The sequence below is a fragment of the Periplaneta americana genome, chromosome 5 (assembly GCF_040183065.1).
Source record: "Periplaneta americana isolate PAMFEO1 chromosome 5, P.americana_PAMFEO1_priV1, whole genome shotgun sequence".
NCBI lineage: Eukaryota > Metazoa > Arthropoda > Insecta > Blattodea > Blattidae > Periplaneta > Periplaneta americana.
The window spans coordinates 72479893-72503313 of NC_091121.1; the positions used below are offsets into that span (position 1 = coordinate 72479893).

Consider the following 23421-nt stretch of genomic DNA (forward strand, 5'->3'; position numbering starts at 1 on the left):
ATGAATACTTTCCTCAGAAAGAAGTAATTTCCCTCTAAATGATAACACTGTTATACTCAAATGCTATCCGGTTTTTTTTTCTCAACTTGGTGGCAGAGGTCTGGATCGGACGTTTTCGCTAGAGCGCCAAGTAGTTCATAGCATAATTCGATAGGTAGCGCACATGCATGATGAGTAAAATTGTCACGAGCGATAAATACTTGAACGGCATAAGCCGAGCGTTAGACATTCGTTCTTCTTACAGTGATGAACTGTGTAGTAACATCATAGATGCTTATCATTTCAAAACTTTGCAGTGTTTAACTAACCTCTCCATAGTACAACTACAAAACTTGCTTTGAAATGTAATATAAATGTTGTAGGTAAATGTTTTCTTTACACACACGCACGCGCACACGCGCACACGCACACACGCGTGCGTACACACACACACGCACGCACACACACACACGCACGCGCACACACACACACAGGATTGATATTGTTTTTGCCACATATGATAGATGTTATTGGATGTAAATGTAATTATTATAAACGGAGAACACAATCACGATAATGCAAGAACTGTATCAAGTTTTCTAGTAATAATAATAATAATAATAATAATAATAATTATTATTATTATTATTATTATTATTATTATTATTATTATTATTATTATTATTATTAGTGTATCAATCTTTCCGTCTGTAACAGTTGTGCTGCATGATTATTCGTTTTATATATTTTCTGTGACGTCATCTCTGTACTAATATTGTTATTAATCTATTGCTGTATCAATAATATTTTGTAAAACGTTTCTACATTGTCGCAGTATATAGGCTGAACACTATGTATAGACCTATCATACTATATATATGTGGTAAATCAAAAATTGAATAATTATTAATTAGCAATAATAACTGTATATCCAAGTTTTTCATACTATTGTATTTATAACTTCATGTTCCTGTTTTGGTACGTTCCATTGACTGTTCCATTAAACGTTTGTCATAAACGCAGAAAATAAAGCCTTATTTTTACCGTGTGAGCAAAACATATGTGTATCTTATCTGCCGCCTTCCATACAAGATAAGACATGTCGGTGAGATGACCTTGTACTGTGCTTCTATTTAATACGAGCGTATCACGACCGATCGTATCTCACTCGAGGGTGCGACAGTCGACCGAGTTCAAGCGAGCGATTTAACTCCAATGCAGCACTCTGTTGGTGAGGTTGCCAAAGACAAAGAATACTAAACACTAACATATATATATACATATACATATATATATATATATTCATTTATTTAAGGTGTGGCATATGCTGTATATCATACTCAGGTGGAGGATAGCCAGTAAAATTAGGACGAAAAAAGAACTAAATCACATATTTGAATAAAACCAAAAAGAATAACTTGAAATTAAATTTCAGAACCAACGTGACAAAATTCGGACAGCTACATCGAGTAGTGAAATCATGTTTCGTACGCAGCAATAGCGGCTGTGGGGGACCATCGTTCTGATCACACGTAGGCCTAATTCTCGTAATTATGCGATGAATGTTCATCTTTGCGAAATATTGTACAGATGAAGCTATGTTCCTCCGTGGTCTTTCGCTATACGAATAACTACAGTGTATTTTCAGAGTAAAAGCAATTTAAAATCAAAGTTCTCTAAAATAAAAAAGGGCAAATATGAGATGTACTCAAGAACGAAACACTGGAGTCCCCACTGCACATATCTTATTATGCAGACTTCCCAGTAACCAGTACGAACATACGACGCAGAGAACAAAGTTTCTATTTGACGTGTAATTAATTGTGTGCAAATATTTAAACAAAAGTAGGTAAAAAATTCAAACATATGGTTCTGACTATGCCAGTGTAAAACTGTGTCGTCTTGCAGTCTTGAACTGAATACGTAGGTCTATATCAGCGTATAGGTATTTAATTTATATTATGATTCAATAATAGTACGCAAAAAATGATACATTTAATGAAAGTATTTAATTTAATAACTATGCCTACTCAAATCGCTAATATTAAAAGATAATTAAATTTTATTAAGGCAATATTGGAAAAACGATGGAATTAATTTTGTAAGGAGACAGTAATATAAGAAGAATATGGGTTCCACGGTAGCTTTCTTCATCACAAATATCATGAAACTAAATTTATTTGCTCTACAACTTCTACTCATAATAAAAATGCTAATCATATTGATAGTTCACTCCGCTGAACTCCAACAAAACAATGACTACAAAAATGTGAACCACATAAACATCTGCATAACATTTCATATGGCACTCACCTTTATTTTACAGTAGACCTGTTTCCTCAAGACGCAAATTTCCACTCTCGCGCGCAGCTTCAACCGGGCCCTATACTCTCCTTTTCGTTCGGGTCCCGACAAAATTAGTGGTATTTTCTTAACCCCTGTACACATGGTCACCTCTCTCAGTGCATTCTTGGGCATGTTTCAAATGTTCACTACTACTCTCATAAACTGGGTCTCGTAACGCCCTTAATTTAAGTCGCAGATAGTTATGTCTTTAAGCTACAGGACGAGGTACTGTTCGCTTCCGTATCTCAAGTCACAATCACGTAATCGGCCCTGAATCATACCGTGGCTCCGCGCAGAGGTCGCTAATGTCGGCCATTTTTGCCGAGCTTCCCCTCGCCCCTCATGCATCTGGTCTAATCAGTTTACATATTGTTAAGAAGTGGCAAGTTTCCTCTATTAAACTGAAAATAAATCATTAACGTATCTCTTATAGTTTCCGTGTAATAACCGTTTCAAATTTTGCACTTTTTGGGACTTTCGAAACTCTGTATGTACAGTAGTGGCAAAAAAAACCGGACCGAAGGAATAATAATCAAAGTCCCCGAAATGAGCCACTGCGCATGCCACGCCCGCATTCCCAAATTGTAGTTTCGACTGCTGATGTAGCCCATTTCGAAAGCCATTAGAAAATAATCTGGTAAAATTCATCTTGTGGGAATAATAAGTTAATTAAGTAGTAAAATATCGCTGCAATCGAAAAGTATTGAGAATAAATTTGAATAAGGAACAAAAAAAATGTTTCCTTCCCCGGCAGGATTCGAACCAAGAAAGTCTTAGTTACCAGTCTATCGTGCTGTCACTGTGAACAAGGTTCTGAAATCAGCTACAAGGTCGGTCCGGGTTTTTTGCCATTACTGTACCTCTTCACCCACAATAGAGGAAGACGTAGTTATACGTCAAAAAATAAGTATAGGACGCAATGTGCTCACCACCTATAGGCCTACAAAACATCACGTATTTGTGCTTTAAATGTAGGTGGATATTACCTTACGTTTTTATTGACTCTACGATCTTTGCTATCTGGAGTGAATTTCATAGAACTATGAACCAATAATAAACGGAAATTCTTGTACAATGCGAAACGCAAGACAGCGTTTGCGCTGTCGAATAACGCTACCGCTACGACAGCTGCAGGCACTTCCAAGCTCTTGCGATCTGCACAAGTGATATTCAATGGTGAGTTGCCGTCAAAATGACTATGGTCCGTTTCAGGTATCTGTAGAGTGACTTGGCGCATATGGGGGCGGAGCCTACCTGTGCCGGAGTGTATTGCGGGCAGCATCACCTCGAGGCCGCTAAGGGGTAAGATGCTCGTGGTAGAGAGTTCAGATATAAATGATCCACTCCCTGCAAGCGACTGACAGCTTCGTTCAACCAACACCTCCTCCCAGAGCGATCATTGACCCTAGCCCTCCCACATACCACTTGCGCAGAGGTTTTATTTCGTCTTTCTACTCCACAGATTCCTGGGTTGGACCATAGGTTTTTGTTTCTTATTGCCAGTGCAGTGCAATATAGTTTTGTTTGTTAACCTTGTTTCATATTGTGAACAAACTTTCAAGACTAATGAAGAAAGATACGGTAGTCTTGTATTTTAGCATCTGATACTAACCAATGTTGGTATCGTCCAAGTAACAAGTACAGTCTTTTTTTTTGATCACTATACATGCAGGATTAAATATCACACGCCTTTTAGTTATCATAAGTTTGAGTAGTCTTACAATTCTTCTACCCTGATTGAGTTATACGGTTCCATCACCTGGATTTCTCTGATAACCCCTTGATATAGACTTATGTCAAAAGTCACTCAAATTTAAAATCTGTCAAATATATTTGCCTCGTTGAATAATCACGATCTTAGCTGTTTCTTTACCTGTAAACTAATAAACGTTCTAAACATTTGAATTTGCTACGAAGGATAGATATTTCAAGTTTAAAATACATTACACACTTCTTAGTTGTGACGTAGTAACAAGTATCAACAAGTGATCCGCTATACACACATAGAACGTTCTTTCTTATTGTTACTAAAGTGTAAAGATCGTAAATCAGTACAGCACACACATAAAGAATAGGCTATGTTTAGAGAAAGTTTACTGAGATGAGATGCAAACCATTCTCAGGATAATAATACAAAAATTCACTAATACTGAAGTTTTAAATAAAAGCTTATCTCACTTCCAAATAATGTAAATTATCACCTATTTACATAATTAGAACTTAGGATTCGCCTCATCCTCTCTGCGAAGGATTTGGAATAAAAACTTGCCATACACAAGTAGAGAAGTTTTTTCGTTCCTGTGATCAACCTAAACTTAGTCTAAGATCAGCTCTTAAGAATATTGTAGGTCTACAAACTGTATGTACTGACTTAAAATTAATTTTCTTCATAGATTGCAATTTCAGCAGATTTTAACTGTAGAGGTGATATGAAAATATCTCTGAGGCTGAAATGGAGAATTATAAAACAAATGCTAAAAATCATGAACATAATGTGACAAATTCTTATCTGTAAATATCTAGAAACTCAACAGAATATACATTATTATCCCACAAGTTGGAGAACAAGTTGTTAAAAGAAATAAAGATTGTAACCACGCAGACCTTGAAATTTACCGAGATTATGAAAACGATATTTCAAATGAAAAGAATGGTTTTGTTACCTGCGAGAAAGGTATTGCATCATCCTTTTGTTTACGTTCATTGTCAAAGAATTTGTGAATAGATGTCGGAGTCAATGATCACCAGAAGTGCTCAGTGATAATGAAGAAATGGAGGAAATGTTTGCCGATGTTGAACTATACTACGTTGCAACACTAACTTTTAGGTCATGAAAATCAGAGCCATAATCATTATGATGGTTAGGAAGAGGAGGATGATAATCATGATGAGAAGTGAAGATGATGACTAGAAGGATAATCATTTTATAATAAGAGGATGACCAATGTTATAATGATTAAGAAGAGGATGATCAAGATGATAATGATTAAAATATGATCATTATTACGATTAGGAGGGGTATGATTATGATAAATGAGGATGACCATTATAATAGCGATCAGAATTTCCATTATAATTATAATAAGGATGAGGATGATGAGAAACAGAATAATAAGCATGACGATAATTGCAATAATGATCGGCCTTCTTCTAATGTTGATTATAAATAGGAAGAGATGATCATATTGAAAATGTGGAGACTGATGTTCGTAATGATGAGAATGGTGATTACGATCAAGGGGAAATTAGACACTATGATGAAGAAAGACGGCGACGTTTACGACACAATTTTTAAGTACAATTGATTGCTCGAGAATTTGTGTATTAGTCACCTTCTAGATAAATTAAATATAATCTATTCTGCTCTATATCAATGATAGGCCTACACCGATGCTAAATAATCTAGTACTTGATACAGCGTCGTTAAATAATCAGCTAAAAAAATAACATAATTCTTCACATTCGTAATGCCTTTAATAATATTTTGCATTTCGAATTTTCTTGATACATTTATTATTATTATTATTATTATTATTATTATTATTATTATTATTATCATCATCATTATCATCATCATTATCACCATCATTATCAAAGCCTACTGTATGTCAGAGACTCCATACAGCTTAATAATTTGGAGTTCTTTTTTCCGGTCTTCCATTATTTGCGTTAGCAGGTTTTGGTTGGAATATCACCACAGTCTAGTATATACAGTCACGAAGCTTAATACTTACTAAATATGCAAATATAAATAGTTGAAATATGCATCCATAGATAGTTGCACACCACCAGGATCGCTACTATCGCCTTAGCCTATCACAGAGACTTTCCCTAGCAGACCATAAAATGTATTTTACTTTTCGATATCGTGTTGTTTTGAAAAAATTAACACATTCCTTCCACTATTGAAATATGAAAAATCATAAGGTTTGTATATTATTTTCATAAAGTATATATTATATTCTATAAACTCACCTTCCTGGATCTTTCGGAAGAAGGATAACTCTAACCTATTTTTCTTACAATTTGTAGTACTACAAACGTCTCCTTGTCCCTTATTATTATTCAAATTATTATATTTCAGCCATTTACATTTATTACAACCGATAACGAACATTTCACAGTTTACATAGCTTTTCACAAAAATGCGAAATACGGCACAGTCAATACTTTTTCGATCTAGACCAAGCCGTAATGTTTGTTCGGGGTTTCTATTTCAGTGTATGTAGCTCAGTGAAATATTATATTATAACTTTATTGCTTATCATTGCTAAGCTTTATTTAGTGTAATGTGTCCATAAGTTCCGTTTACTTCTTGTTGCATAATATGTTGCAGAAATAATTACAAAACTGTGATATTTTAATGTGAAGAGAATTTTACATGTTAACATAATCTGTTCGCGTCAACATTTCAAGTTTAGAATGGAATCTATTTTGAGGTTTAATAAAAACGAATTTATATTGTGATTTCAATTTAGCACATCTACATTCCTTAATTTTAGACAAAATAGTTACCATACCACTCCTATGAAATTAGTGTACGTACAATTGTGTTACTTCGTCTCTTAAGTAGTAGATAAATACAATAATTCAGCACCGGTACTCAATTGGAGTATTAAAATACAGACAAATTGAATGTCCGGGGTATTATACAAGACATTGTGCTTAATTATAATGTATGATTGCGAATTTAGGAATATAAGTTAAATATAGTAAACATAACCTATAATTTTCATATGAATGGCAAGGCATTGGAGATCTCTAAATTTAGACAGAAAGGAGCAACTGGTACAGTAAACATAACCTATAATTTCAACATATCTAAATATCCGTGCGGTGCAAATGAAAATTATTGAATCGTGCATAAATGAATGTATAAGAATTTTGCAATATTTAATCGAAATAAAGGTAGGTATTACACATACGAACAACGTAATTTTGACACAATAAATTATATTACATCTTAACTCGTAAGTGAATTATGTCTGAAGTGTCTCATAATCGTTTTAAATTTTATTAATGGAATTACACTACATTTTAGAGAAACATATGTTACTGTTTATGCATTCCAACTAATTTATATGATTGAAACGCCGCCCTTCGTGATCGGGTTAAGCGAGTTACATGGTCTACCTTAAGGCCTGTATTAGATCACGATGGCTGTGGCACAGGCTATTGTTCCTAGTACTCACAGCGCTCCAAGCGGCTAGCAACTATCGCGAGATTTACAAAAAATCACCCCAAGCTTCGTGACTGTATATAGTAGACTGTGATATCATGCTTAAGCAACATTGCCTAGTTGTAATGTTAAGACTCAGTCGCTGTTAGTTATGTTAAATTAAATATTACATGCATCCAAACAAAAATATTGTAGCCACGAAGTTGATGAGATGTAAGTCTAAATCGCGTGAAAAACATTATAGTAAAGCAAAATGGTAGCCATATTCCCAGCGGATGATTTCAAAGACGATTACTGTTGTATTTGCGTTACTTGCATAGGGATGATGATGATGATGATGATGAAGTTGTGTTAGTGTAAAGGAAGAATTCTTACGAGAAATTAGATTAAGTTCGCCATTTCTGCTGCAACAGATCACTTGGAATAATTCACAAACAAAAACGCTCTTATTTCCCCTATTAAGTGAATGTTTACAACATTACGATTCTATGCAACTGATTTTCAGTACTATTTTAATAGAAAACACTCGAGTATTCCATTTCTTATATCGCAGGCTGAAAGAAGAGAGGCTATGGATGGGTTTTTACGATATTGCACAGTTCCTTAATATGCTTGGGGCCTTGGATTGTGCATACATTCATATGAATCTCCTGGTGGTGTATGTTTCATTCTTCTCCTTTAGGAATATTCCAACTTTTTTCCTATTAGAGCCACTTATTTATAACTAGTTAATTAATACTTCAAACTTACGCTGGAATATAGTTAACATTTTCGCGGTTTTATTTACATTTTGTAAGATTTTAACTCAACACCACAAAAAAAAAAAAAAAACAAAAACAAACAAACAAAAAAACAAAGAAACTCAACCCGGAAACTTATAGCTCCAAATCCAAACATATGAAACACGAAAATATACGATACGTTCTTTTCAATGTATAGAACAGAGTACATTTTAAGCGCGTTCGTTTTCAGACGTTGACTATTTTTGCGGAGGTATGGGTACTTTCCTTTTGTGACTTTATATAAACAGTCTACTAATACAGACTTTACCTTGGTTAAATGAAGTGTCCACTAACCGTGTTTAAGTAAACGGTGATTATGAATGGTGCATAAAAATTACATTTTTACCACAGTTACATTTTAACCGTGGTTTCGTAATCCATGGTTACAACGTTCTTAACCGAGGTTGATGCACATCGCCAATAGAAACAGAACATACAGAAATATCTCTGTTTAAGGTACGATTTTTTTGTTTCGGTGAGATTCTTACGTCTAGAGGTCAACGCGGCTTGCAAAGGTAGGAGAAATAACAGAAAGTGCTGTAGGAGGTGAGCAACGCCATTAAAGGATGTAAACAAGCATGAGAACAAGTCGTATAAGTTGCGATGTACTTCGCACGTACTTAACTTCCTTGCGATGTTAGAACACAGAATAAAACGCATATGAGAGCCTCTTCCATGTTTCTGCCATCAATTTTACTTTTGAGTTCTGTATTGTGGTACTAGAAATTAAATGTTAGATGTAACAAACCTATTACTCTGAACTTCCAGCTTCTGTTTATCACTTCTATTTTCTTCCGATTTCTTTTTTTATAATATGCTTTTATCTGCCTAAAATTACATTGTTGAGATTATAGTTGTAGTTCCATCGCTCTGAGAATATTTCAAGTAGTCTCATACTATACTTTGCATTATTATTATTATTATTATTATTATTATTATTATTATTATTATTATTATTAAATCAATATCTAGTAAATAACTGATAATAATAATAATAATAATGGTTTATTTTAACTGACAGAGTTAAGGCCATTCGGCCTTCTCTTCCACTCAACCAGTATGACAGAAAATTACTACAATGCTATGAATATAACATAATTAATACAATACAATACAATACAATACAATACAATACAATTCAAGCAATACAATACTACAAGACAATATAATACATAATTAATATAATACAATGACAATTCTTTTCATTTTCACAACACCAATAAAATAATTATATAATAATAATAATAATAATAATAATAATAATAATAATAGTAATGATAGTCATACCTAAATTAAATTAAATTATTAAACTCGATCACAATTATTATAACGTCAATTTGACTGCGCCCGTAAGAAATAGTTCAGCTTTTCTTGAAAGTGGTTATTGTCTGCCAGCCCCTAATCTTTTGAGGTAGAGAATTCCATTCACGGGGGACTGAGATAATAGTCATCAAAAGATTAAAAAAGAAATTAAAATGGAGATATGGCGTAATAATTATTTTATCATTCAAGGAAAAATGTAGGCCTATATATTTAGGCACGTATATAAGAATTATGATAACACCTGTTATGCCTGTGTATTCAGCGTAATGCCCTGTAATATCACTTCTACAGGGACATCATTTTATTTTTACTTCAATTTTTATTGTACCTGAGTTTTTGAATGTACTTCATTCCCACCCCTTCTACTAGTGAACTTCCAACTGTTCACCTACCAGAACCAAGCGTATACAGTCAAAGTCGCCTTAAGGTCGTAGTAAACACAAACAGTATTGACTTAGTGAGTATAGTACGTTCCAGAAATATGTTCGCGTTTTCCGGTGATGAAAGAGCTTTCAATATTGAACCATATTTTCGCACAAGTACTGTCGTCCGTTTGCCTACGTCGCATCCCGATTTCCCTCACCCGCAACTGTTTAAAATAGCTTAAATAAAATAATTAACTGTCACGTGATTTCTCCCCTTTCTACGATCCTGCGACATAACCACTTGGGCGGACAGTAGATAGCATGTGTGAATAATGTTATTTGTGCGATTCAATTTACAGTACGTAAGGTACTCTTTTATATAATAGGTACAGAATTATTTCAACATGAGTTACTAGTACGAAGGACGAAACTGGTAATTGGAATTAGTCTATAGTGCGATAATATGCACAAAATAACTGAAGCCTGTATCGAAATAAACGGCCACCAATTTAAAAAAAATGTGCTTAAATATCCATATTATGATTATTTTTCAACTTAACTTCATTCTCTATAGTATGTATGTATGTATTTATTCACACTGCAATGGGTATATACCCGGTGGCAGTGGTAACTAATTACACTCAATAATGACAATAATAAACTTATTAATTAAAAATACAATTAATGATAATACTAATAATTAATAATAATAATAATAATAATAATAATAATAATAATAATAATAATAATAACAACAACAGGGAATATACTCAATTAAATGAAACGATCACTTAAAATAACATTTGAAATATTCTAATTTGTATCTTAAAACTAAGATCGAACTAAAACCCACGAGTATATGTTCATATCTGCACAAGTACCTTTCAACATTACACTCATTTCGCTGTCAACTCACTCACTGCACTGGAACTACGACACATTTCACTGATTCTATCCTGATTTCACTAACACTTCAAAAACATTTCACTGTTCAAATACTTTGCACTGCCACTATAACCTATACAGCTTCACTGACAGGAACACGTTTCACTTAGACAGCACACTTCACTGACACGACATACTTCTTCACTGATACAACACACTTCACTGACACAACATAATTCTTCACTGATACAACACTTCAATAACAACATATCATTTACACCCTTCAAGTACTGTGTATAATTACCGTCTATTAGTAAGGTCCTTAAGCCTATTGTTAAATACATTTTTGGTTGTTGGTAAAGCCTTTAGTAAGTCTGCAGGTAAAGCATTCCAGTCCCTGATAGTACGATTGAGAAAAGAAAACTTTCCAGTGTCCGTCCTCTGCCTTCTTTCCCTCAATTTATATGAGTGTACGCTAATGTGCTGTAGATAGTATAATATACACTGCATAATGAATACATCCGCATGGAAAGCTCAGTTTGTGAGTAAAAACACTCATTGTTAATACTGTACTGTATTTTGATTAAACAAAAACCCAATGAAAATTATCAAACTCAAAATCGCGATATTTCCTAGTTTACGTAAATGGATGAACTACTTTTCTTCCCTCCTGTACCTAGTGAAGTGATTCGTTTGTATATTACGCCAGTATCATCGAACTCCAGTATTGGAAGGGGGTAGCAAACGGTGTTTCCGGTTCTTAATCGTTGATCCAAAGGTATAGCCAGGTTAATATTAGAAATGTTAGTAAAAATAAAATGATGTCCCTGTATATAGCCTACCTAATTGAACCGTGGAGCAAAGCAACATATTATTAGGCCTACATTTCCTCCGGCAGAACAGCGAATAAATTCCTCTTTCCATGCTATAGGCTACGAAACCTTCTGTTCCTGCTCATAGAGACAGAGGGTTGGTAGAGCGACATGGTATGGAATGAATGAATGAATGAATGAATGAATGAATGAATGAATGAATGAATGAATGAATGAATGAATGAATGAATGAATGAATGAATTAATTAATTAATTAATTAATTAATTAATTAATGGGGAGAAGAGATAAGCAAAATTAAAAAATCACACGAAAACTCGTCCTTGCAAGGGAAACTGAGGTTAAGAGGAAATGTTTATGTAAGCCCCAACCCTGTTGGCTCCGAGTGTGTCGCTTCGATATTCGCCGTTCTATTGAAAAGAATATTGGATAATTTTGAAGGAAGATGTAACCCAATAACTACTATAATAATGTTACATGACCAAATATTCCTAATGCTTTAGAAGGTCTAGTGATAATCGTCACAGAGTTGAGAACCAAACTCTGATTATAACTTTTATCTCAATTTAAACTGCAGTCGTTTTATTAACACTTACGCGCTCGCATGTCTCCTATAATTTATAACATAGCCTACGCTTGTCTTTAAGCAGTTTATAGCTATTTCAGTAACTACAAAACAATATTAAATTAATAAGTATCTATTGTTTGAGCTATATAAAACCATTATTACACAGTATCTCATTTCAAATATCTATAAAACAGAGTAGGCGAAACTTCGCTATAACACTACGAGGCATTTTACTATTATATTATGCACCAACTCAAGAAACATAGCCTATATCGTACAATTGCATGTGCTAATTCACTACCGTATCAGAAAGCGAGTATATGCTACAGCAGAGCTGGGCAGCAAGAGCGGATTCTACTCTCTCACGGGGAGCCATATGATTTCTCTTCATCCCCTTTCTTCCCCGCCGAACACCGCGCAGCGTTTATTTAGTGACGGATGAATATTAAGCGTCCCCGTTTAGAGTCTGGTTCCGCTCCCGATGCCCATCCCTGGGCTACAGTCTTATTCGTGCAGCTCCGATTTTTGAAATGTCAGCTTTAAACTCTTCTCTCCTTATTCTGAAACGAACTGTTTTATTTATTTGGTAATATTCGCTATTACAGTTAATCAAAACTGAATTTGTAATCTAATCGTTTTAATTTAAAGGTACTCCTTGTTTATTACTAGCAATCGCTAAGCGGTATTTTTGTTTGTACACTTAGTCGTTTGACCCATTTTACTGATTCAGAATGCGCTAGACAGTCCCTGCATGTCACAGACATAAACATGCTTACCTGTGCTTTTCTTGTGTTTATATTTGCTCCGTAAGCATGGTGGTACTGTGAAGATGTCGAAGCGAAAACAACTCACAGACGAGTTGAAGAAAATTATTGTTCAATTTGCATTTAAAGGAAAATAAAGAAAACTGTTGGTAAACGTTCAACAGTGCAATATACCATAAATAAATGTAATTAATTATTAGTGGTCTTTGAAAAATATGAGACTAAAACATACAAAAAGGAAAGTGAATGTAAGTAATGAAAGCTTCGCTTTACAACAAATCCGATATGTCCTTACATTAAATTGTCTAAAATTACACTCAGTTACGCCTATACGTGACACAACAGAGAAGAAACTGACCTGACCTTTCGTCGTGTTTTATGGAAAAACGGCTATTATGGCGAATTTCCAGGAAAGAAGTCTTTTACTGATGAAATAAATGGATTAAAGAAGCAGATGTTTGCAAAAGAACATAGGCCTATTTCAAAATAAGAGGAATTTTGGAATCGTGTCACATGATTTGATAAGATGAAAATGATTTTTTTTTTTTTTTTGCCCGGATGGAAGCTATAGAGTTTTAAGAAAGTCGAAGATAAAACACAGTCTATTACAAAAAAAAATTATATTCCTGCAGTAAAAAATGAGAAGTGATTCCATTATGATATGGGTCTGTATGTCATCCAACGTGATCTGAAGTATATATTTGCTAGAAGGAATTATGTACAGATACGGAATTAAAATTTGGAGCGAGTAGTCTACCTGTATGTAGGCAATAATTTCAAACGTGCCACAAGTAGCATATATACAGGGGCTCTTGTTTACTGTACATGCGCTATATGTTGTAAGAGGAAATTATACAATAAGGGAGCTCCAAATTTTATTTCCGAGTCTGTGCAAAATCACGTACAATGATATAGGTTATTGATGGAAAATCTGAAACAGAATGCCAAGAAATAATAATAATAATAATAATAATAATAATAATAATAATAATAATAATAATAATAATAATAATAATAATTTATTTAACCTGGCAGAAATGGGGTTCCACGGTAATTATATGTTTCAATATGATAATTATCCTGAACACACTGCTGAAATCGTCAATATTTAGCTAAACTTTTGGCCAGTTTTGAGAAGGAAAGTCACGAAAAATCAAGAACACGTCTATATCAATTCAGTAGCTCAAAAATGCAGCAGCAGAAGAATGGAGAAAAATCGACTCCACAGGTGCGCAAGAACCTCGTCTCTTTTGCAAAAAGATGATGCAAAGATGTCATCTAGACAAGAGAAAATGCCACATAGTACTAAGTTACTAAAATTCTTAATTATATAATATTGCCTGCGTAGGCCTATATAGATAACTAAGCATAAGAACTTGCTCGGTTTTTGTTTCTTTACGTTTATCTTATTGAAATAGCTATGTTACGATTTATTTTATATCACGAAAATTAGCCTACATGTTTACTTTCACTAAGTTATTGCCAAAAATTTGCAATAAATGTTGTTCCATAAAACAAAACCTTCCTTTCTTTATTGGTATTCCGACTGTATGAACAAGATTGTTATACACAGAGTGTCTACACCTCTCAATACCAAAGAAATAAAGATAAAGGCATTTTATTCACAAACATAAATCGTATGAGGTATTAAGTTCGTAACAAAAAATCACACACTTCCATATGAGCCCCTTTGGTGCCACGATGGATGTCGAGTCTGTATTAGATTTCCGTCCAGGTCCGCTCCAACATGCTTGGAGAGATGGTACCAATGACTTCCACAATCCGGGAAAGGAGTTCTCGAAGATCCTACACTTTAATGGTGTACACCCTGTCCTTCATTTAGCACCAAAAAAAATCAGCAGCCTTATGCCAGGAGAACGTGGAGTCCAATTCAGAGGTCCACCTCGTCCTATCCAAAGAACTGGAAATGCGCTCCGCACATCCAGCGACCATTGGGGGTGGAGCACCATCTTGTTGAAACTACAACCTGGGGAAAGGCTTACAGCTGCGGCATGTCCAGGTAGGTCGTTCTTGTGACAGTCTTCTCTGATCATGTTCCTCCGTGTCCACATTGTGGAAGTCATTGGTACCAGCCCTAGATATCCTTCGTGTCAACGCAGGGGCTAACGTGGCAGTGTGTATTTTTTGTTACAACCTTAATACATCATAAGACTTATATTTGTGAATAAAATTCCTTTATCTTTATTTCTTTGGTATTGAGAGCAAAATAAAAATAAGGCATTCCGGTGTACACTGTAATTAATTTTTTTCTTCTTGGTGCGCTCGTGGACAGAAATGGTTCTGCGTGGTGGTATAGAAAGTTTTCTTCTCTCTGTATCTACATATATGCCATATATTTAAGAATTGTATCATACGTAACAGTTAAAATGCAATATGATGTTGGTGAACGTTACGGTTGACCGTTCAAAACCGCCTAAGACATACTGTATGTTTTTTTCGCATTCGTAAAAGAGGATACCTATTTATACATAACCTGAAATGATAAAGCTGCCAATGTTCTACACTAGAGCATTTGAGCACATCAGGAGCCGTTTCCAAAATATAGGATATAAAAAAGTTTTGGAGTCGACAGGAAAGAAAAATTTCCACGTGAGAATTGGTCAACAACTAAGGAACTAAAATGGTTCGATCATTTATAAATGAAACTTAATTTATTTCACGATCTTTTAAACAACGGAGACTATTCAGTACGATGAGACCATCGAACGATAACAGAGAAATGGTTAAATGAGAATATCAAAGGAAAAACCATCGCAAGTCAAATTCTAACTTCGGTACTTTCGACGAGATTATGTCAGTTGATTGATCTACGTCTCCTCGCATACATAAAGAATAAAACAGCTAAATAACCATTCGAATTTACTGTTCCTAACGTAGAGGAAAAAGCATTGGTGCAGAAGAGCGAAGAGAAGTTGAGATAACAGTTCTCAACAGAATGAAATGTCTTAATGTTTGAAGAGGAAATAGACTAGATGAACTGAAATTATCTTCTCTTTCTAATGGCAGTTACGGCCAATTCTGGAGATTCTTGTTCTAGCAGCAGACGGAAGCGTCTCAAATAGGCCTGTAACATCTGCGATGCCTGGAATTGATCTTATCTTTTACAAAGAGCGTTAATATCCTACTATAACTAGCTCCATCGTATAATACTGGCTCATTGTTTTAAAGCGATCATGCATTCCAATCTTACTTCATGATTTAATTACGTGAATCTTGCGTCACAATGAAGACGTGTATGTACCGGTACTGTAAGTCCACACTTCTACATAGCAGATAGTAAATAATTAATAAAACCATATTCTATAGAAGCTTATAGTTGTAATGTGCGTGCAATTGGGTCACTCTTTCTAGATCTCCATAAATGAAATCATTCAGTTACAATACAGAATTATAATTTCATATTAATGAGAAAAAAAAAAGATACAACTGCAGCTCGTCATAAAAGCCTTTTTTTAAATGGCCATATTTAATGGTTTTTAAGAAACGAAAATCACTGGAAAATGACAGAAAACAGTTTAAATTGCTAAATCTCGTGAAATATTATAAACTTCAATTTCGAAAATGGCTAAAATTGGACAATTTCTACGAAAAAATGCAAAATAATTTATTTTTTACAAACGTAACACAAAAAACAAACGGTAATAATTAAGAACAAATAGATAAAAATGTAAGCCTTAATGTAACTTGTAGGTTTAACGAATTAATTAATGAGATGAAAGGATGAAAAAGAAGGGAAGGAATAATAATTAATGGTTTTTGTGAATGAGTGAGCGAGTGAATGAGTGAATGAATTAACGATATTTCTATTTCAAACCAAACATAACCCGTCACTGATCCTCGAACTTACAAAACTCGCATACTCAACACTTCCACAATTTGCACAAACACATTTATCGGATAATACGCCATGCCTTAAGATCGCAGTTCTGAAATATTCAACAATGACGTCTTTGAAAATCAAAAACTCTTTCACTGAAAACCGTAGCTTAAACCATGCACTTTGGATACTAATTCCTCCATAGCCGTTAACCAAAATACTCAGTGATATGATCTAACTTCGCGTATAATCAAATCTACCTTAAGATAAAGGTTAGTAATATTGTGATACGAGTAATGTTGTGATAGTTCTTTTTGAGAATTTATTACAATATTACTGAGCGAGAGAAGGACCGGTTTTGTGCAGAAACTTGTCCACGAACATTCCTTAAATAACTTGACGCAAAAAACCGATCTTCCTCTCTATCAGTAAAATTGTAATAAATTCTCAAAAAGAACTATCACAATATTACTCATATTACAATATTACCAACCTTTACCTTATATATAGCCTACGAACGCCAGCTGGAGGGAAATGCATAAAAAAAAAAAAAAAAAAAAAAAAAAAAAAAAAAAAAACATTGCCATAGTAACTTCAAAATCTTAGAAGCATACGGACCTCTGGTCAATGAAGAGCCATATTCTACCACAAACAGAACAAACTTTTTGTGCGCTCAAACAGATATTAGCTTCGCAAATATGATTTTTATATTTTATCGGCGTTGTCATGGCCGGTAACATAATTACTAAGATATGAATAAGAATCCATTGTAAAACACATATCAACTTTATAGAATAAACACACAATCCTTCAATCCTTGAGTCCCTGCGTCACAGAATCTCTTATAAATCCTGGGGATACTACTACGTGTTATGTGGTATTAAATTAAAAGGTCAGGAATAGGCTAAAGACTAACACATACTGTTACGAAAACCTTCGATAAATAAATCCAATTCTTGATCAGACCTAATTCACAAATACCCCAAACTAGACGTTTGATCACAATATTTGTCAGTGTCAATTTTTTCAATATTATAAACATTTACCTTTATTTTTAAAATTTGGAAGTCAAAACATAAAAAACGCGTTACTATACTAGGCCTACTTTCTTTTGTGATTTTAATACAGTATTATTAATTTTCCTGATTTTACAGTTTCAATTTTTTTTTTTTTGTGAATTTTAAACTAATTTAACTTTCCTGTCCTATATAAGTCTGTGGTGTTTGGGTAAAGGGGGATGTCATTTTTTGTGCGGATGGAATTTTGTTCTTCATATGAACACACCATTTAAATTATACAAGTACAAAAATCAAAAGAAAACTAGCAGTTGATGTGTTCAATTTATGTAGAAAATTATTTGCAATAAGGGTTTTCCAAGTTTAATTTTCACTTATCTCCAAACTCATTTTTATAATTATATCCCTTTACCGAAACAACACAAATAATTTATCGTCTTTCTTTCGTTAAGTTCAGCAGCAGCAATATTTTTCACAATTATTAATTATGAAGTACCGCAGTCAGAAAAATATCTATAATAAACAATATTTTCTGATTTTTTGAACAGTTCCGTTCTAATATATAATTTTCTGTTGAAAGTAAGCTTACTTTTCCATTGAGAATCTTCGAATTGTAAAATTATATTTTTCTGTAAATTGGAAAATTTTAAAATTACAAACATAAAAATTGGAAATTTAAAATCTTTTATGAGACTCGTACAAAAATTATTTCTCGAACGTAAATGTACATCATGTTAATGTATATGTAGGTACACCAAAATTCATACGATATTTTAATTAATATTATACATAAATTAGCTCTTTGCTTTTTTTAACAGTTCCATAATAGAAAATACCTATCTCAGAACGAATGGTATCCAGAAGGTTTTATTATACTGTATATTACCTACTCGTATTATTTTATAATTAGCTTTTCATACAGTTTCAGGTGAATATTCGTTTATAATCTAAAATAAATAGATAATTTTATAACAACTAATATACAGTCGATTATAATTCAGTGTTAGTAGCCTATATTAATTTTGGTCGCTATCCTAATAGTTAATAGGTATTTAATTACCAAAGTTCTATAAATGAAACGTTAAAAGTTTCACGAGATGCATAATATAATTAAATATTAATTACTGAGAAAGCTCTTCTCTCAAATGCATTAACAAATCATTATTTTCATCGCATACCACGCGTTTATAATTATATTTTAGATTACAATCAGGTCTAGGATTTATACGTGAATACACATTTGTTTGACACTTATCACTGCAATTTCATAATATATTGAATTTACAAATATTTTACTCTCCATATTAGGCCATATTTACGGTGCTTGTTTTACATATTTCAGAAAAACTCAATTATCTCTACAAATTTTAATATTTTATTTCCATATTTCACGATTTAGAAATTCTTGTCACATAATATTTAAAATTAACTTCACTAGAATCAGAATTTCAAAGATTTTGTTTTTTCCATGAAATGTGGAAAGCAGACTTTCGAATTACTATACAGAAAACACCACAATAATTTCAACGTCAAGCTTCGTTATTTTAAATTCATGTTTGTCATGTTTACGCAATAAGCTCTCCAATTTTTTGTGTAACTTGATAGCATGAAAATCATTCTTGATAAACTTTTAAAATAAAGACTGTATTTGCATTATCTGACTCATTTTTACAAAATTCTTAGTCCATATTTTGATAATCTTCAGTCCATATGTATACATTTAACCTTTTTAGTACCTACAAATCATAATTTTGGTCATAGGCTAATAATTATTTATATTATATTTTCTTGTAGTATTCGATTACACAGCAAAACTTCATTTATGTATCAAAATTCTCACACAGAACAGTTTCCCGAGTCAGGATAAAAATATTTAATAACGCTTCATGCTGCACGAGTATAAACAGCCTACTGAACGTGGAGTAGTTCCTTCAGTTTCAGACCAAGGGATGCGAGCTGATGGGGCTGTAGCGAGCAACGGTAGCATGAGGCTTGCCGCAGCCATCAGTAGGTAACCTTTACATCTCTGTTTTACAGACTCAGAACCATGTCTGTGGTAGAAACTAGACGCAGTCTAATGACACCCAAATAAAACGAACAATTGTGTCGCTGTTGAAATCACATACAATATCCATTAAGTGGGTTTCTGTAATAATCCTGAAAAATATCGTGACATTACGATATTGAATTTTGGTGCAAAAGAATATTAGGCCTACATATTATAGTAATATACGTTACAAGAGCGGTAACGAGGAAAAGATTGAAAAAGCGAAACGTAGTTGAGCTTTTTTAATTTCCGAGAATATGAAAACAAACATACCGCTCGTGTATCGTACATTATTTTGTGCGAAGATCGTTTATTACATATCTGAAAGACGAATTTCTATTAGTTGCAATGAAATCTCCATGTTGGTTTCTGTTTAATGACTGCAACCTCGGAACACCAAAATATCTTTCTTCAACATTGTTACTATAAAATGTTTGCTGTGTTTATTATACTCCAGCAGGCCGTGATATACGTCTGTCTCCCCCCCCCCCCCAGTCTATAAATGCGAACTTAAAACAAGCGGTAAGGTTATGTAATGATTTATTTTTCATTTTAATATTTTAACAATATTATTTATATAACATATTGCAGTAATAACATCGGCAACTGGAATCTAGTTGATTCTTTCACGGCTTCCTTAATGTTACTTGTATCAGGAATGCAATACGTTTCGTGGAGTAGCAGACTTTACTTAATTTTTGCAAATATTTAACAATAATTAACAATGCATTTAGGTGAAATTGCAGTGGTAAGTTTCCAATTTATAATTATTACTATGTTAAACGTCTCTAAAAATAATATGTTAAGAAGAGGGAAATTGTTATGTGTGTTACGTTTGGAATACTGAATGTGGTATTTCACACTTACCGCGTATTGGTTCTGAGCGGAAAACAAGCAAATACGCACGATCTCGCACAAAATATATAATGTATATGTAAAAAAAAAAACCCTAGAGTGACAGTATTCATATTGTAGAAATATATGGTTATGTAGGCCTACTGAAAAATGATGCAAGGCAATTATTCCAGCAACAATAACATTTTTAATTATTTATTTTAATTTAATAAATCTCACACGCATGAAAATTAAGGAAAAAAAAAAAACAGTTCAACGATATGAATTACCTGGAAATGTAATATTTCCTACGAAAAGTTCGAACTTGTTGAGCTACTCAAAAGTTTAAACAATAACAAAATCGTGTGTATATGCGAAAAAATAGTATCTTCATGATTTTGTCACAAGGAGTGGCGATATTAAGAATTCACTATATTAATAAATACTTCTCCACTCCGCGAACTTTGCTCTAAGATGAGGTAAAATTTTATTAACCCAAGTCCATGCCTGCGAATCGAACAAGAGACAGTCAAATGACTCCCAAATAAAATGACAAAAATTGTTTCATTATTATTGGAATCCTCTAAAGTTGTTTTCACAATAAATATAAAAATATTGTCGATGCTGAAGCCAAAGTAATGCTAGAAATACAGTAGATAGTAACTAGATCGCGGAGCTTTACGCAATTGCTTGATTTTATTGATTTGGTAAATGGCGAAAATAGAAAATGAATCTTTGCCGATCTTGGTTTTTACATTCGAATGAAGCCAGCTTTATTTTGCATAAATACACATTTCGAGGTTTTCTCCATCAGATGCATAAATGTTTTTATTTATCTTATTGAGATATATAGCTATATTTACAATTCTCCTTGTTTTGCCCAATTTATTATCTATTTTTATAATTTCTACCTGATCAAAATAAGAATAATTTCCAAGAAATATAACGATTTTATGATAAACATATCTATGACCAAGAAGTAATACTACGTATCTACAGAAATAGTCATTTAGTTTAACTACACTATTATTTAGATTAACGACATTATTATGTTTACAAAATTGGACAATTAAATAATATTTTGTTTTCGAGCAGAAATTTTTTAAAAGCAGAAACATATAAAAATTTTGTTTATTTTGAGAAAAATTAAGTTTTAAGACAGTCGTTCGATTCTACTGCAAATTTACAGATCTATACGGTATCACTAATTAGCCATCGACATAATATACAGTAGTATACAGGAAAAACCCCAGATACAGTATATAGGCCTACAGGTATACGATGCTTAGTACATAGGCCTATTTCTGTGCCCATTATGAATTAATTTTTACTCTCCATTCGTTCCTTTTTGCTGGATAATAGTCAAACAATAAGAAGACTTAAAAAACCAATGCTCTTGACCTTCCATTCATTTTTACTACAGCTATTTGATACATTGTTATTTTTCTTTTGGAGTGTTGTCATGGGATAACATCTCCACTAATGTCATATTCTTTTATATTTACTTATTGTCTATTGTAGACAGATTATACTCGTAAATGTGGCACAAGTGTTAAATAAAAAAATTCGTTCCTGTCCTCCCAATCTCATTTTCTTTGGAAGCCTATATTCAGTTGTCTCTCTCACAAGCTTATAAGAAATATAAGACCAATAAATTGTTGAGGTCATGATTTTTGCGAAGACAGTGGATACTTCCTGCTAGTGGTTCTTTACTGCCATAAATTACGTGAAAGGCGAAGGAAAGAAAAAAAATTAAAAGGTATCTTCTCAAATATGTACGTAAAATTGGTAATTTTATTAGTACATGTAAAGAAAAATAAAATATATTTAATAAAATTGCCAACTTGTTGACAATAATTATTATAATTTTTTTCCATAGGCCTGTATCATATTTTAAACCAAGTAAAGCTCTTAATTGTATATTTTACTGCGTATACTTCAATTTTGGCGCATATTTCGACTGTTTTTACAGCATAGTTTCATGCATATTTTCTGTTTTTAGCGCATAAAGTTGGTTTATTTTGAGAAAAATTAAATTTTATGACAGTCGTTTGATTCTACTACATATTTACTGATATAGCGGTATCACTAATTAGCCATGGATATAATATACAATATTATATATAGAAAAAACCCATATACAGTATATACAGGTATATAGGCTTAGTACATAGGCCTATTTCTGTGCCCATTCATAATTAATTTTTACTCTCCATTCGTTTCTGTCCTCCCAATGTCATTATCTTTGGAAGCCTATATTCAGTCGTTTCTCTCACAAGCTTATAAGAAATATAAGACCAATAAATTGTTGAAGTCATGATTTTTGCGACAACAGTGGATACTTCCTGCTAGTGATTCTTTACTGCCATAAAAACGTGAAAGGCGAAGAAAAAAAAATTAGAAAGGCACCTTCTCAAATATGTACGTAAAATTAGTAATTTTATTAGTACATGTAAAGAAAAAATAAAATATATTTAATAAAATTGCCAACTTGATGACAATTATTATAATTTTTTCATACCTATATCATATTTTAAACCAAGTAAAGCTCTTAATTGTATATTTTTCGTATACTTCAATTTTGGCGCACATTTCGACTGTTTTTACAGAATATTTTCATGCACATTTTCTGTTTGTTACCGCATAAAGTTCTACAGTTTACTA

At 33.0% G+C, this 23421-nt stretch overlaps 1 protein-coding gene across 2 annotated transcripts in view; it reads right to left on the reverse strand.

Annotated features, from left to right (window-relative positions):
* Wnt2 (Wnt oncogene analog 2) overlaps positions 1 to 23421 on the reverse strand; it is a 662858-nt gene that overhangs the window by 533676 nt on the left and 105761 nt on the right. The window lies entirely within an intron of this gene.